A 16162-nucleotide genomic window follows, 5' to 3' on the forward strand; every position below is an offset into this window, starting at 1 on the left:
TGTCTACCACATAAGCACTTAATAAGTGCTTGATGACTGATTGAATAAAAGCCAAATTAATTTTTTCCACAAAACAAAAGCTGCTGTCTATAGTTTAGAAGCCCACAAGTAGACATCAGAAAACTTCAGAAGTTCAAAAGCTTCTTTCCAATTTCATCTATAACTCTTAACAAAAAAATTTTATTGTACTTGTTCTTAGCTTCCCCACTCCAATATTATGATCCTTAATTACTGTAATTAACATATGTATAGCCTTTTAAAGTGACTTTTGAAACTTGTGCTTGATGGAGGTAGCTTTTGAATGAGCTATGTGGCTTCTTTCAACTTGAGGTTTTATAGAGATCTGTTGCCTGAGTGCCAGTTAAGTGAAGTTATTAATCTATTATTATTACTACTAATGTAGTGAAGGTTATAGCTGTGCCTCAACTGACAAGCTGACCACACCTCTCAGCAAATGAATTTGCCTCCTTCTTTGTTGAGTTTAAGACCATCCTTGTATACCAGCTCCCTTCACTTTCTCTACCTCAAAAATCTCTATATCTTTTAATCCATATCCTTCCCTTTTATCTAAAAGAAAAAATATATCCTTCTTCCTTTGCAAGACTACCCCTTCAATTTGTGACCTTTTTTCTTCATTCTTTCACTCTGTGGAGCCTTGTTCTATAAATTATGCAGACTCATTACTGATTTAGTTTATCTCTTTGCACTCATTCTTTTTTCTACCTACAAACATATTTAGGGTTTTTCCATCTTTTTTTTTTAACCCTTACCTTCCTTCTTGGAATCAATACTGTATATTGGTTCCAAGGCAGAAGAGAGATAAGGGCCAGGCAATGGAGGTTAAGTGACTTACAGAGTCACACTGTTAGACAGTGTCTGAAGTCAGATTTGAACCTAGGACCTCTGGTCTCTAGGCCTAGCTCTCAATCCACTGAGCCACCTATCTGTCCCTGGTTTTTCCATTTTAAAAACAAATTTTAGCAAGTCCCTAATCGACTAACACTTGGGAATTATGGATTCTAGTGCTGACTCTACTACCTACCTGTGTGATTTTGCATAAGTTCTTACCTTTTTTAGGTCCCATCTTTCTTCAGAAAAAGAGAGAAAGAATGAATATCAGTGCGACCAGAAAGATTGCTTTCTGCATACTTCTCCAACCCAGTAACCTCAAAATTAAAAAAAAAATTTTAAGTGCCTAATCTACAATGATTAAAGTCATTTAAAGTTACCCAAGATGAGAAGATAAAAATATAAGGTAAAAAGCCTTGTGAAATAACTTCAGAAAACTTAAAAAGTCCTAACTCCTGGCTCCTGTTTTTGTGCTCCAAGTCTAGCTGTGGAGACTCCTACTGCTCCTTATAGAAGTGACTCAGTCCTTATCTCCACTACTACTTCCGGTCAGATTTGAACCTAGGACTTCCTGTCTCAGTGCCTGGCTCTCAATTCACTAAGCCCCCTAGCTGCCTCTGGGAATGATTTTTTTAAGGCTGAAATGCAAAATGTCAAAAAAGCTGGGTATAAGCTTAACTCCTGGCTCCTAAGCAGATAAAAACAAAGTGAGATTCAAAAAGAAAAATAAGTAAATATTAAAAAGAAGACCATTCTGAATTAAATATATATTCTGCTCAGAAGAAAAATTAATCCAAAACCCCAATGAAAAAGAACTCTGGATTCCATTTATATTGTTGTTGTAGAATAACAGCTATATAGTCCAGAATGGTAAAAGAGATAAATAAAACTTTTTAAAATGTGAAATTAGTTCAGAAAATGGATTGAAAATTTGAGTTCTTGAAGAAATAATGAAAACAACAAGAATAGACAACTTAGAATACATAATGGAAAACTACTCCAAGGTAGAGAGGCTCTGAAGAAGAGAAAGACAGATTTAGAAAACAAAACATGGAAGTAGAAGAAATTTTAGTATAAGAAAAACAAAAGACATCAACTTTGAAAGAAGATACTAATTCTGTATAAGACAAAGTGACTGAAAGTAGAATAAGTTGAAGTAACTTAAATATTCTGGAAATAAATTTTCAAAGCTAAATATTATGTGGCAGCAAAGAATACAAGAAAATTGTTTCAAACCTTTTGCTTAGAGTTGATTAAGAAGCATTAACACTTTACTATGGATCAGGCATTGTACTAGATTTTCAATACAATGACAAAAAATAGTTTACTTTTTTCAGGGGAAGCAATATGCTTACAAATAAGTATATACAGAACATAAGCAAAATTAAATGTTATTTGGGGGAGAAAAAACACAAAGATTTAGGGGATTAAGAAAGACTTCATGTACACGGTGGTACTTAGTCCAGTCTTGAAGGAAATGAGTTTCTAAGATTTCAGAGGTAAGGAGAGAGTTCATTACAGGCACAGGAAACAGACAGTACAAAGGCAGAGACAAGAGATGGAGTTTTGTGTATGAGGAACAGCAAAAAGGTTAGTTTGGCTGTCTCTAAGTGTGCAAGATAGTGAGTAATATATAAATATAAATAAGACTGGGAAAGTAGGTTATGGCCAGGTTATAAAGGGCTTTAAAAATCAAAGAGAAGACTGAACAAGCTGAGTCAAACCATCAATGAAAAATATAATCATATTCTTCCTCCTTAGAAAAAGAAAAACATTTCAGATATTCCTACAATAAATATTAGAATTTTTTAAAATGACAGAAGTAAACCAAATATTTAACTTCTAAAACCTCTAAACTGGAGAAATAGACCAAAAAGGACTGTTGGATAAGAATGTAGAAATTGTCACCAAAGACAAAGTCCACAACTAAAACTTTATGACATATAGTAGTTAAATTTCAGTGCCAAACAAAACATTTTCTGTTTTTATTTTTTTGAGACTGGGTTTCCCTATGTTGCCCAGCTTGGAAGTACAGCAGCTACTTATGCCCCAATGCCAATACCGAATAGCACAGAAGCTTTAACCTTCTCCATTTTTCTGGCCTAGGCTGTTTCTTTCCTTTTTAGGCAGCCTGGCAGCCCTCTATTTCATAGAGGGAGAAGGGCCCCACCATATTGCTATCAGGCTTTATGTGAAACCGAAATCAGCATTAACCCTACTGTAGCTTATCATTCCTGTGATCTCATCATCAAGTGATCTCCTGGCCTTTCAGCATCCCCAGCAACAAGGGCTTCAGATATGTGCCATAATGCCAACCCAGACAAAATATCTTATTAGTAAATAAGAGAAAAGTCTTTAGTTATGAAAGAAACATTTCAGGATTATTGTGCAGCTATGAGAAATAAGTGATAAAAATGGAATAAAATATTCCAAAAAATAAAGATACTCAAGGTGCACCCCAAAATATGATCTTTCAAAGCTGAGCTTAATAATGAATTAGAATTCTAATAACAGCTGAGGGACTTATGAGAAAGAAAACTAGCCACATTTAGAGGAAGAACTCTGGGAGTAGAAACACAGAAGAAAAACAACTGCTTGAACACATGGGCTGACAGGGATATTATTGGGGATGTTGACACTAAACGATAACTCTAGTCCAACTATCAATAATATGAAATTATGTCTTAATGATACATATAAAATCCAGTGGAATTGTGCATCAGCTACAGGGAGGAGAGGGGTGTTGGGGGAGAGGGAAAGAACATGAAACTTGTAACTATGGGAAAATATTCAAAATGAAAATGAAAAAAATAATTCTAATAACAGTCTCTTTGGCAAAAGAGTCATGTTTTTTACTGCAAAAATAATTTTTAAAAACTAGGTGAACCAAATATTCAACTTATAAAAACTACTCAAGAGAAGATAGGAAAGGTAGATTAAATATAATTATCGAGAAAAAAATTTAAAAATCAAAGGGACAGCTGGGTGGCTCAGTGGATTGAGAGCCAGGCCCAGAGACAGGAGGTCCTGGGTTCAAACCTGACCTCAGACACTTCTTAGCTGTGTGACCCTGGGGAGGTCATTTAACCCCCATTGCCTAGTCCTTACCGCTCTTTTGCCCTTGAACCAATATATAGTGTTGATTCTAAGATGGAAGGTAAGGGTTTAAAAAAAATCAAGATCATTTCTCTAAAGGTTCTGAGTTAGCCCCTCAGCCTCTCTTCTCTCAGTTTGTCGGTGGAAACCATATTCAGAACTTCAAGATGTCTATTCTCAAGATGCACGCAAAAGAGATCTTCGACTCTCAGGGAAATCCCACCATTGAAGTTGATCTCTACACTTCAAAAGGTCTCTTCTGAGCTGCTGTACCCAGTGGTGTATCTACTGGTGTCCATGAAGCCCTGAAGCTCCAAGACAATGATAAAACCCCCTACATGGGGAAAGGTGTCTCAAATGTAGCTGAGCACAATCAATGCCCCATGCCTGATTAGCTAGAAACTGAATGTTGTGGAGCAGGAGAAGATTGACAATTTGGTGCCATTGCCATCCTGGAAGTATCTCTAGCTGTTTGTAAGGTTGGGGCTGCAGAGAAATGTGTCTCCCTGAACCACCACATTGCTGACCTTGCAGGCAATGAAGAAGTTGTCTTGCCAGTTCCAGCCTTCAGTGTGATCAACGGTGCTCCCATGCTGGTAACAAGCTGGCCGTGCAGGAGTTCACGATCCTCCCTGTTGGGGCAGCAAGCTTCAAGGAGCCATGTGCATAGGAGCTGAGGTCTACCACAACCTGAAGAATGTGATTAAGCAGAAATATGGACAGGATGCCACCAATGTAGGAGATGAAGGTGGCTTAGCTCCTAACATCCTGGAGAATAAAGAAGCTCTGGAGTTGCTAATAGCTGCTATTAGTAAAGTTGGCTATACTGATAAGGTAGTCATTGGCACGGATGTTGCTGCTTTAGAATTCTACTGATCTGGGAAATATGACTTGGACTTTTAAGTCCCCCGATGACCCCAGCAGAAACATCTCCTCTGAGGCTCTTGGGGACCTCTATAAGGGCTTCATCAAGGGTTATCCAATGGTGTCCATCGAAGACCCCTTTGACCAGGATGACTGGGAAACTTGGACAAATTTCACTGCTACTGCAGGTTTCCAGGTGGTGGGGGATGACCTCATTGTGACCAATCCCAAGCGCATTGAAAAGGCTGTGGATGTCAAAGCCTGCAACTGCCTTCTGCCCAAAGTGAACCAGATTGGCACCTGGTGACTGAATCTCTCCAGGTGTGCAAGGTGGCCCAGTCCAATGGGTGGGGAGTCATGGTTTCCCATACTTCTGGGGAGACTGAGGATACCTTCATTGCAGACCTAGTGGTGGGTCTGTACACCAGACAGATCAAGACCAGTGCCCCCTACTGATCTGAGCATCTGGCCAAGTATAATCAGAGTCTCAGAATTGAGGAAGAGCTGGGCAAGAAGGCTAAGTTTGCTGGAAGAAACTTCAGAAATCCTAAGGTGCAGTAGGCTGCTATGTGCCTAGGAAGGCCCAGAGCTAGCAGGCACCAATCACCCAAACAGACGTCTGCCCTGAGCACCAGACCAGGGCCTGTGCTGCTTAGTGCCCCCCCTCCCCTCTCCTGATGTTCTCCCTGCTATGTTAGAACTGTCCTATCAGTACCTGATTCCCCAGCACTCTTGGAGGCCCTCACTCCGTGACACCCCCAGCCCTTTGTGGTCATGTGTGGAGCCATGTACTCGTCATTGCAGGCCAGATCCTTAGTGGATTTTATGTGCAGAATAAAAGTATTCAGTAGCCCAGTGAAAAGAAAAAGAAAAAAAGAAAAAAAAAGTTCTGGGTTAGACTGGTGTGGGTAGGTTTGTAAGGGGTATGGTGGTGTGTTCAAAGAAATTCCACCTAGTAGAAATCTGTCATTGGAGATCATTTATCCACTAGTGGATAAAAAGAATCTAAGTATTTAAGAGTTTAAGTGAATCTTAAACAAGTCCAGAGAGTAGAAGGAGGAAGTAAAACAATAATGAAAATTTATTAAGTGACTCCTATGTGTTAGGCACTGTAAATGCAAAAAGAAGCAAAAGACAGTCCCTGCCCTCAAAAAGTTCACAGTCTAAAGGGGGAGACAACAAATAAATACATACTATAATAGGCAACTTCTGGGAAGAAGATGGAGACCAACTTGAGTGACAGACTCTCAGTTATAGAATTTAGAATTTACCCAGTTGGCATGAGCCAAGGGCAAAAGACAGTTGCTACCACCGCTATAAAAACCCAGGGGCTGAGCCCTCCAGGGTCTCAGTCTTGAGAAGGATCTCATTCTTGAGAAGGGTCCCTGGTGGTCAGGGTGGGTAGGCCTATAGACCTGAACTCCAGCATCTGTAACTTATTGCCTCAAGTAATCAATTCAATTGTTGCTGAGTAGGGCTGAGAGATATACATCAAACATCTATCAAGAAGAAGAAGAAGAAGATCAGGGGCAGCTGGATAGCTCAGTGGATTGAGAGCCAGTCCTAGAGACGGGAGGTCCTAGGTTCAAATCTAGCCTCAGACACTTTCCAGCTTTGTGACCCTGGGCAAGTCACTTGATCCCCATTGCCTACCCTTACCACTCTTCTGCCTTGGAGCCAATACACAGTAATGACTCCAAGACAGAAGGTAAGGAAGAAGGAGGAGGAGGAGGAGAACTGGTGTCATTCTAAAGGACAACCTAATAGATACCTCTAAGGGGAAAGGGAATAGTTGAGTAAATCGCAGTCAGCCACGTTAATCCAACCTTATCAATTACTATCCTTATTATAAACCTTATCCATTAATCCAACCCTAAGCCAATTAACCAAAGGAGCTTTGTGGATCAATATACAGCTTCTCACCTATTCACTTTGGCTTGGGCACTGTTTGTGGGGTCAAGTGTTTAGCTGGGCTGAACATTTATAAGCCCTGGTGATTACCAGCACACATTGATGGCCATTCAGGCATCCCATTCCTCACTCAGCTTAGATCCATGTACCATCTAAGGATCTTGGGCCACCTTCATCAGGCCCATCCAACAGAAGCACCATACCACCCTGCATAACAATACAAACAAGGTATATACAGGTTAAATAGGAAATAATTAAAGAGGGGAGACACTAGAATTAAGAGGAGTTAAGAAAGATTTTCTGTAGAAGATAAGATTTTGAGACTTAAAGGCAACCAGGGAAGCCTGTAGGTAGAGTTCTTTCCAGTGTCCATTTTCTTTGCAAATCTCCTGCTGATGATCTTGCAGCTTTTGTTGATTTTTCTTTTCTTCTCGCCTTCATCTGTTCTGGTACATACTTGACTGTTGTCCCCTTGTTGATGGCATTCTGTACTGTGTTATAAAGAAACTGTTGTGATTGTGTTTTTATGGGTTGTATTGTATGATTATTTTGTATTTTGCACTGATCTTATGTTTGCAAATGATTCTTTGTACTTTAATCTTCAGCAATCTCTGCAATCTGTCTATCCTGATCTAGTTCTGTTTCTGTCTCTGGGTGTTCTTCATTTATGTGTCTCTTTACTGGTTTTACATGAGATATGTGGAACCAAGAATATCTGTCTTGCACTTTTATACTTGTAGGAGTTGTTAACAAAATTTGATAAGGTCCTTGCTATTTAGGGTCAGTTATGGAGTTCCTGGTAAAATTCCTTATGTACACCATGTCCCCTGGTTTCTTCAAATTGTGTAGATCATAATCTAATGGGATCCATTGTTGTATCCAGCCAAGACCATGTAATTCTTTGAGCCTTGTTTGCAGAGCTTTGATGTAGTTGTATAATTAGCACTCAGCTTCTAACATAAATAGATAAGCAGTCTTTTGAGGTGTCCCTGTCCCATGCCATAGAGGATGTCCATATAAAAGTTCAAATGGGGATAAATGTGTATCCCCACTAGGTTGGCTTCTCAAGTAAAATAGCACTATTGGTAAAGCATCTGTCTGTTTTAGATGACTTTCTGCACAGACCTTTCCAATAAGTGTCTTAATCAACCTGTTGAATCTCTCCACTTGTCCCAAACTCTCTCTGGATGGTAAACAGTGTGATAATCCTCTTTTACCTCCAAATCTTTATAAATGTCTTACAACATCTTATTCATGAAGTGAGTTCTTTTATCTGATTCATTTTTGGAGGGAATAGAAAATCTTGGGATGATCTCTTTCAAAAGGACTTTTATCACAAAAGCATCATTGTTTGCCTTGGCTAGGAACACTTCTGGCAATCTCCTCAAACAATCTATAATGACAAGTGCATATATGAATCCTCTGTCCTTTGGCATGGTAATATAGTCTCTCTGTAAGCATTCAAACAGAGTGTAAGCCAATGGCCTGCCTCCTAGCCCCTTGACTCTGGTTACACCCTGATTAAACTTCATACAGATTTTACACTTTTGACACACTCTAATAGCATAAGTTGAGATGCCTTTTGCCAAACAGAAACACCTCATAGAATCAATTATGACTTGAGTTCCATAATGCCCTTTCTCATGAATGGTATTACACACTGGGTACCATAGAACTCTTGGCAAGATAGGCTTGCCTTGCTCAGAGAACCATATTCTCTTCACTAGTTTGGCCCCTAGATGTTCTTTCTAGTGCTGGACTTCTCATGGATTTAAAACTAAGTCTTGTTTTAAATTTTCTTCATCCACCAAGTTAAAACTTAAAACATGGTTGGGTCCAAATCTAGCTCCAAATTTTGCTGTGATATCAGCTCTATAGTTCCATAAAGCTATGCTATCTTCCCCAGCTTGTGACTTCAGCAATGCATCACTGAGACTTCTCTAGGCAATTGGACTGCTTCCAGAAGTTGCAGAATTATGTCCCCAAAGCAATTTGCTTTCTTCCAGATGTTATGAATCCTCTGTATTTCCATATCTGCCCTGTGGCATGTATTACATTAAAAACATACAGGGAATCTGTATACACGTTTTTCCTTTTGTCTTTGCCAATTTGAAGAGCTCCCATGAGATTTAAGATTTCTGCTCCCTGTATTCTCATTGTTTTTGGCAAGGATGCATACCAAAGTATACTTGTTTGTGTTACTACAGCTGTTCTTGTGAATCTTTCTCCATCAACCACGTAGGAAGAACCATCAGTAAAAAGATTTAAGTCTGCATTTTCTAGAGGAATGTCATTTAAATCTACCCTAGTTTTCTGCACTATTTCTAGGGTGTCCTTGCAATTATGTATTGGTTCCCCTTCCATGGGAAGATCTAGAATCATGGTAGCTGGATGGATTTCTTTACAATGATGAAAGGTTATGTTTTCATTGCCAAATAACACAATCTCATACTGGGATAGCCTTTGAGATGTGAAGGCTTGGAGATGACTGTTCTTCAGGATAGTTTCTATTTGGTGTAGTGAATATACCCTGAACCTGCATCCCAAAACCAATTCAGATGATTTCTTAATCATCAGGGCTGTAGCAGCTATGGCTCTTAGAAAAGGTGTCATCCCTCTTGCCACAGCATCTAATTGAGAGCTATAGTATGCTCTGGGTCTCCATTGATTTCCCAGAGTCTTCATTAAGACTGCAGATGCTATTCCTTTGTCTTCATGGACAAAAAGATGGAACAGTTGGCAATGGTTTGGGATTCCTAGGACTGGTGCAGTTACAATAGCTGTCTTCAGCTTTTCTAATGCATTCTGATGTTCCTTTGTGAGTTTCAGAGGCTCTTAGACTGTCTTCCTGGTTAAGTGGTTTAGATATTAGACTGTACCCAGGAATTCATTGTCTGCAAGACCCATCACTCCCAGGATTGCAAAGAACTGTTCTTTAGTCGTTGGTATACACAGCTTTTGAATGTCTGACACCCTCTCTTAGAAATTTTTCTTGTGCCTTTTCTCCAAGATGAACCCTAGGTATTCTAATCTTGGCATTACCAATTGTAATTTGGCATTTAATACCTTGTGCCCTCTTTTGAAAAATTCTTGCAAAAGGAATTTACTATCTTTCTGGCACACTTGGGCATTTGGAGACATCAACAATATGTCATCCACATAATGCACTAGCTTGCCCTCTTTCAATTTTATAGATTTAAGGACCCTTTTTAGGATTTGGCAGAAGATGGAAGCCAATTCCAAGAAACCCTGGTGTAAATGCGTCTGTGTGATCTGGGAATTTTCCCATGTGAAGGCAAAGATCTTTTGGCTGCCTTGGTCAAAGGGTATAAAATATGCATTGTAGAGGTCAATGACTGTGAACAAAGCTGCATTACTGGGAATCTCTGATACTATAGCAGCAGGGCTTGGGACTACTGCATGGCATTTCTTCACAAAGTTATTTACTGCCCTCAAATCCTATACAAATTTCCACTGTATGTTGCCTTGTGCATCTCTCTTGGCTTTCTTGATGGGCATTATAGGAGTATTATACTCAGAGATGGTTGGCACCAGTATGTTTTACTCCAACAGGCTTTTTATTATTGGTTTTATACCCTCTATGGCTTCTTTGCTTAGCCTGTACTGTGGTATCTTTGGAGGAGTGCCCTCTTTAACTTCTGTCTTCATAGGAGTTGCTGATTTTAAGATCCCTACATCTGTGGAATGTTTTGCCCACACTTCATCAGGAATATCTTTGGGAATTTCAAAAATAGTTCCTTTGTTAGGTTCATTCTCATTATCATCCAATTGCTCCAGGAATAGCAATTGATGATGCTTGAGAGATTGTTTTGGCAGATGTAGGAAGATTTGTCCTGACTGGTCACATTGTATAGTTGCCCTGATCTTGCACAAAAAAATCGCACCCCAAAAGATTTGAGGAACATTCAGGAATCAGCAGAAAAGTATGGTCTGTGTTGAATGGGCCTATCTTTACCATCATTTTAGTTTTGGTACCCTCTGTACTTGCCCCGTTGCTCCCTTCACTTGTACAGACTCTGTCGTGCTCTTCTCTGGAGATGATTTGAGAACAGACTGAGTGGCACCTGTCTCTATTATAAGCAGGATAGATTTCTTTCCCAGTTTTGATAATCACAAGTGATTCTTTGTTCTCTGTATTTTTATTGACAGCTATAAGTGGAGCTTCTATGTTAATACATCCCATGTCCCACCCGTGATGTAGACTGGCTTCTGTTTGCTCTAGCTTTGGACCTTTAGGTTCTAATGAATTATGATCTTGTAATACATTTACTTCCCCTACATTGTTTCTGTTTGTTATTATCCCATTGGTTGCTTAATTTTCTCTTGGCTTTGCTTTAATTTTCTCGTCGTGTCTTTTATTGATTTCTTGTTCTGTGCAATTTCTATAGACATGATGCTATGTTGTATCTCATTTGTTAATGACTATGAGTAAGGTAAAGAGCTTTGAGTCTTCCTGGATATGCTTTGCTTAGTCTCTGCAGGGTTAGATTCAGGAAAAACTTGCATTAGAGGAAATCCCATTTCTGGATTGGGAATATATTGTTGCATATCCATTATATCCCAATGTCGCTGTGAATTCATGCATGATCCTTGTGCAAGACTTAAAAACTCCAGGCAAGTAGGAGGAAACGTGATGTTATGATTCATAGGCAACAGAGCTGTTGTATTGAGTTTGTACTCTGTGTCTATTCCTACTATCTGTGTTTTGTTTCCCTCCATTCCTTTGTCTGCATGCTTTTTATTGAGTCCCTCTATTTGATTATCCTTTAAGCATTGAAAGTTTTCTTCAGGTGGAGGCATGCCTGAAGTAACACAAGCTTGGAGGTTTGGAAGCTTTTGACTCAAGACTTTTCCCAAGACTAGTTTTAGCTGAAACTCTTTCACTGAGGGATCCAGTTTTAAACCTCCTTTTTTTATCAAAGCAGATTTTCTCTGTGTTTTTACTTTCAGTAGCCAGTTTTGTTGGATGTTGGCTTGTGTCAGGGCTCAAGGATAATGCTCTTTCCTTCCCAATGGTCTGGTCTGTATAAGTCTTCCTTTCCTGTCAGTGTTTTTCTGTGTTTGACACTGCTCAGAATACCCAGGTAAGCTTATCTCTTCTATCTTTGTATGTAGCTTTATCATTAGTTCATCTCCTTGTTTAACTTCTGTTGGTATATTATGTTATTGTGTATCTGGAACAGGCTTATCATGTAATGCTGAAGATTGTATGTTTGAATTTGATGTTTCTATGCTTTGCCTATTGCAATTCCATTATGATTGTTCAGTGCTGTTTTCATTATGTTTGCATCACAGTCTTGTGTAAGTGCAAGTATATTTTGCTGATTAGGTTTTGAATCAACTGTCTTTTATCCCATAGATCCTATTTTTAATCTCCAAAACATCCTTATCCATTTGGATCTTTTCTTCTGACTTTTCCCCAAAGCTATACTTTGCTTCGCCATCCCCTTTATACATTAATACATCTCCCAGTTTCTCTTTTTTGTTTTCTCCACCATTTTCACTTCTATACCACTTCTCTTTTGTTTCTAGCGTTAGCACTGCTTCCTCAATTCATAAAGTTTGACTGATTTTGTGATGTTATCTCAGAATAACGTGGCCTGGCTCCCTGAGAAATATATTTTCCATTGTTTTCAGTCTTTCAGTGTTATTAGAACTTCCACAATTATGATCACAGCATTTTGCTTTGTTATTATAATTATTATTGCTATTATTGTTATTGTAATTGTATCTCGAGTTTGTTTAGGTCCCTTTCTGCTGATACTGTTTCTGTTGTTAAAATTTATCTGAGACTTGAAATAGCAATGCTTCACTGTATGCCCAAATCTGTTACAAAGGAAACATCTTTTGGTGTTGCTTGTTTGTCTTTGTTGGCCCTGGTTTCTCATATTTTGGGTTTCCAAAGCCAGATTTCTATCTCTTTTTGCTTCAGTGTCATTTTTGCTTCCTTTAGCTGATTTTTCAAGTCTGCAATAATATCATCTTTCTCTTTGTCTGTGTCCTTATTAGCTTTCAGTTCTCTATCATGTGATTCATGTATATAGGAAGTAGTCTTTCTCAGTTCCTCTAATGCTAATGTTTCCCATCCTGGGCAATGCAAGTTAAAATAGATCTTTATGGGGAGAGTGCTACCCTTGATAAATTGCCTCCTTATATGCTGTAAGTTATTTTCTGTCATATCTTGGAACCCAAGGATATTTTCCCCAGCTTCTACAAGCCTATCAAGATATGTACTTGGATGCTCTCCCGCCTTTTGCCTCAGTTTCTCAAAATGTCCCCAGCAGTCTGGCGCTTGGCATGGAGCTTCATGGCTTCAATTAAATCTTCTCTGCACCTCCTTAAGAAAGCCATGTTCCCATGTAAGGATAATTCATGGTCTTCAAATTCTTGTGGCCAAGAGGCCAAATTTGGGTTGTTCCTGGCTTCCTGGACGAACTGAGTCTTCTCACTGGGTGTAAAGAGCTCAGAAAGAAGAATCTCAATGTCTTTAAAGGAAGAATCAAACAAGTGCACAGCACATTTAAATTCTTTGATCACTTTGAACGGGTCTTTGAAAAAAGCCGACATCCATTTCTTTAGGATTTCGGGGTCCCAAGTAGTGAAAGGTTTGTGACTCTTCACGTGAAGCACCTCTGAGTCTGGCTGAATTGCTGCCCTGTCACATATTGGTAGAATTGAGATAGCAGCTTCAGCCCCTTGTGTCTTTTCCTGCTTTGCATTTGCCTTGTCTTCCAAATGGTTCGCCCCTTCCACCACTGCTACATGCATTAGGTTCTGTACCCCAGTATCTTTCCCCTCTTTCAGTTATTTGTTAATTTCTATCAATTGTTCAATTTCCTTTCTCAGTGCCGTAACCAATGATATATTATCATCACTCTGCCCAAAAATCTTTAGGAACCAACATAACTGTAACAACAATATTATTACAGCTCCTACTGTGGGTACAAAAGCAAAAAATTCCTCTAAGTTTATTTTGAGCCACTGGTAAGAATCATATAGCCTTAAAAATTCCAAAAGATATTGAGGTATTGTAATTGCCCATAAGGTATAAACCCAACTTCAAAAGCTATATAGTAAAATTGTGCAGCTACATAGTATGAATATGGCCCTTCCCTCTGATACATCCACAGTTTAATGTTTCTTTTCAGACTTTTTAGCTTTACTGTAATTTGGCCCTCTGGTGGTACTGTATGAAAACTCAAACTTCAAAAATGGCTACCCCAGAGACCCTCACAAGGACTAAGTATATGGCTGCTTGATTGTTATTAAGTTGGATTCAGATTCCTTAGCTGGCTCAGCCAATTGTAAAAAGAAGATCCTGAAACAAGGTAGAATGAACGAGAGAAAGAGGGAGGTCAATGTGGAAACCCTCTCTCAAGTCAACATCCATTTTACACAAGTCACAGACATTCATCTATAGTAGTTTTGAGGCTAGACTCCCTTGAGCATCTAGTGCAGAGGTCGGCAACCTTTTTGGCCATGAGAGCCATAAACGCCACATTTTTTAAAATGTAATTTCGTGAGAGCTGTACAGTGCTCACAGTGCGCGCTCCTGTAACAGTGCGCACTTCTGTAACAGCGCCTGAAAGAAATTGACTTTATGGCTCCTACAGAAAGAGCCATACGTTGCCGACCCCTGATCTAGTGGCATTTCCCTCAAGTGGTAGATTGCTGACTTAATAGATCAGACAGTTATACCTAAATTCAAAACTCAGAACAATATACAGTTCCATGAGATTTCACCTGAAATATCAGTCTCATTAATCATACTTTAAAGCTAGATAGTTATTACTATCCTCATGTTGTTTCAATAAGTTAGTAATAAAAGTTTACCAGGCCTTCCAAAAAAATTCATTCAACATCCTTTTCTTTTTTCTTCACAAGTTTAATGTCATCATTAAGTAAAAATCGGTCACTAGAAATTAAAAAATATAATTACATTCTGAAATTCCACTAAGTTGGCTCAAGATGTAATTTCAAGGTATACTATTCCAGATTTAATATAATAATTTTCATAAACACAAATCATCACATAAATCACAGCTGTACTATAAACAAATTTGTAAATCCTTCTCCCTTGGTCAAGGAGTATTTGTAATAGAATAAAGGATCCCCATTTTCTCAGTAAACCAATTCAGAAATTCTTTCACAAAGAAAATAAGATTTTTTAAAAAATTTAAACATTTATTAATATTCATTTTTAACATGGTTACATGATTCATGCTCCTACTTTCCCCTTCACCCCCCGCAACCCCCTACCCATGCCCAACACACATTTCCACTGATTTTGTCATGTGTCCTTGATCAAGACCTATTTCCAAATTGTTGATTAGTTGCATTGGTGTGGTAGTTTCGAGTCTACATCCCCAATCATGTCCACCCCAACCCATGCGTACAAGCAGTTGTTTTTCTTCTATATTTCCTCTCCTGCAGTCCTTCCTCTGAATGTGGGTAGCATTCTTTACCATAAATCCCTCAGAATCGTTCTGTGTCATTGCATTGCTGCTGGTACAGAAGTCCATTGCATTCAATTTTACCATAGTATATCAGTCTCTGTGTACAATGTTCTTCTGGCTCTGCTCCTTTCACTCTGCATCAGTTCCTGGAGGTCTTTCCAGTTCACCTGGAACTTCTCTAGTTTATTATTCCTTTTAGCACAATAGTATTCCATCACCAGCATATACCACAATTTGTTCAGCCATTCCCCAATTGAAGGATATACCCTCCTTTTCCAGTTTTTTGCCACCACAAAAAGCTCAACTATAAATATTTTCATACAAGTCTATTTATTTATGATCTCTTTGGGGTACAAACCCAACAATGGTATGGCTGGATCAAAGGGCAGGCATTTTTTATAGCCCTTTGAGCATGATTCCAAATTGCCAGCCAGAATGGTGGATCATTTCACAACTCCACCAGCAATGCATCAATGTCTCAATTTTGCCACATCCCCTCCAACATTCATTACTCTCCCCTTCTTTCATTTTAGCCAATCTGCTAGGTGTGAGGTGATACCTCAGAGTTGTTTTGATTTACATTTCTCTAATTATTAGAGATTTAGAACACTTTCTCATGTGCTTATTGATACTTTTGATTTCTTTACCTGAAAATTGCCTATTCATGTCTCTTGCCCATTTATCAATTGGGGAATGGCTTGATTTTTTTATACAATTGATTTAACTCCTTGTATATTTGAGTAATTAGACTTCTGTCAGAGTTTTTCGTTATAAAGATTTTTTCCCAATTTGTTGTTTCCCTTCTGATTTTGACTACATTGTTTTTGTTTGTACAAAAGCTTTTTAGTTTAATATAATCAAAACCATTTAATTTACATTTTGTGATTTTCTCTAACTCTTGCTTGGTTTTAAAGTCTTTCCTTTCCCAGAGATCTGAAAAGTATACTATTCTGTGTTCACTTAAC

General features: G+C 38.7%; 1 protein-coding gene and 1 pseudogene across 3 annotated transcripts in view; both read left to right on the plus strand.

The window, feature by feature from the left end:
• The window catches only part of MICU2 (mitochondrial calcium uptake 2), a 187775-nt gene that overhangs the window by 87185 nt on the left and 84428 nt on the right, over positions 1 to 16162 (plus strand). The window lies entirely within an intron of this gene.
• On the plus strand, positions 4019 to 5947 carry LOC123240606 (annotated as a pseudogene).

Source organism: Gracilinanus agilis, chromosome 3 (genome assembly GCF_016433145.1).
Source record: "Gracilinanus agilis isolate LMUSP501 chromosome 3, AgileGrace, whole genome shotgun sequence".
Lineage (NCBI taxonomy): Eukaryota > Metazoa > Chordata > Mammalia > Didelphimorphia > Didelphidae > Gracilinanus > Gracilinanus agilis.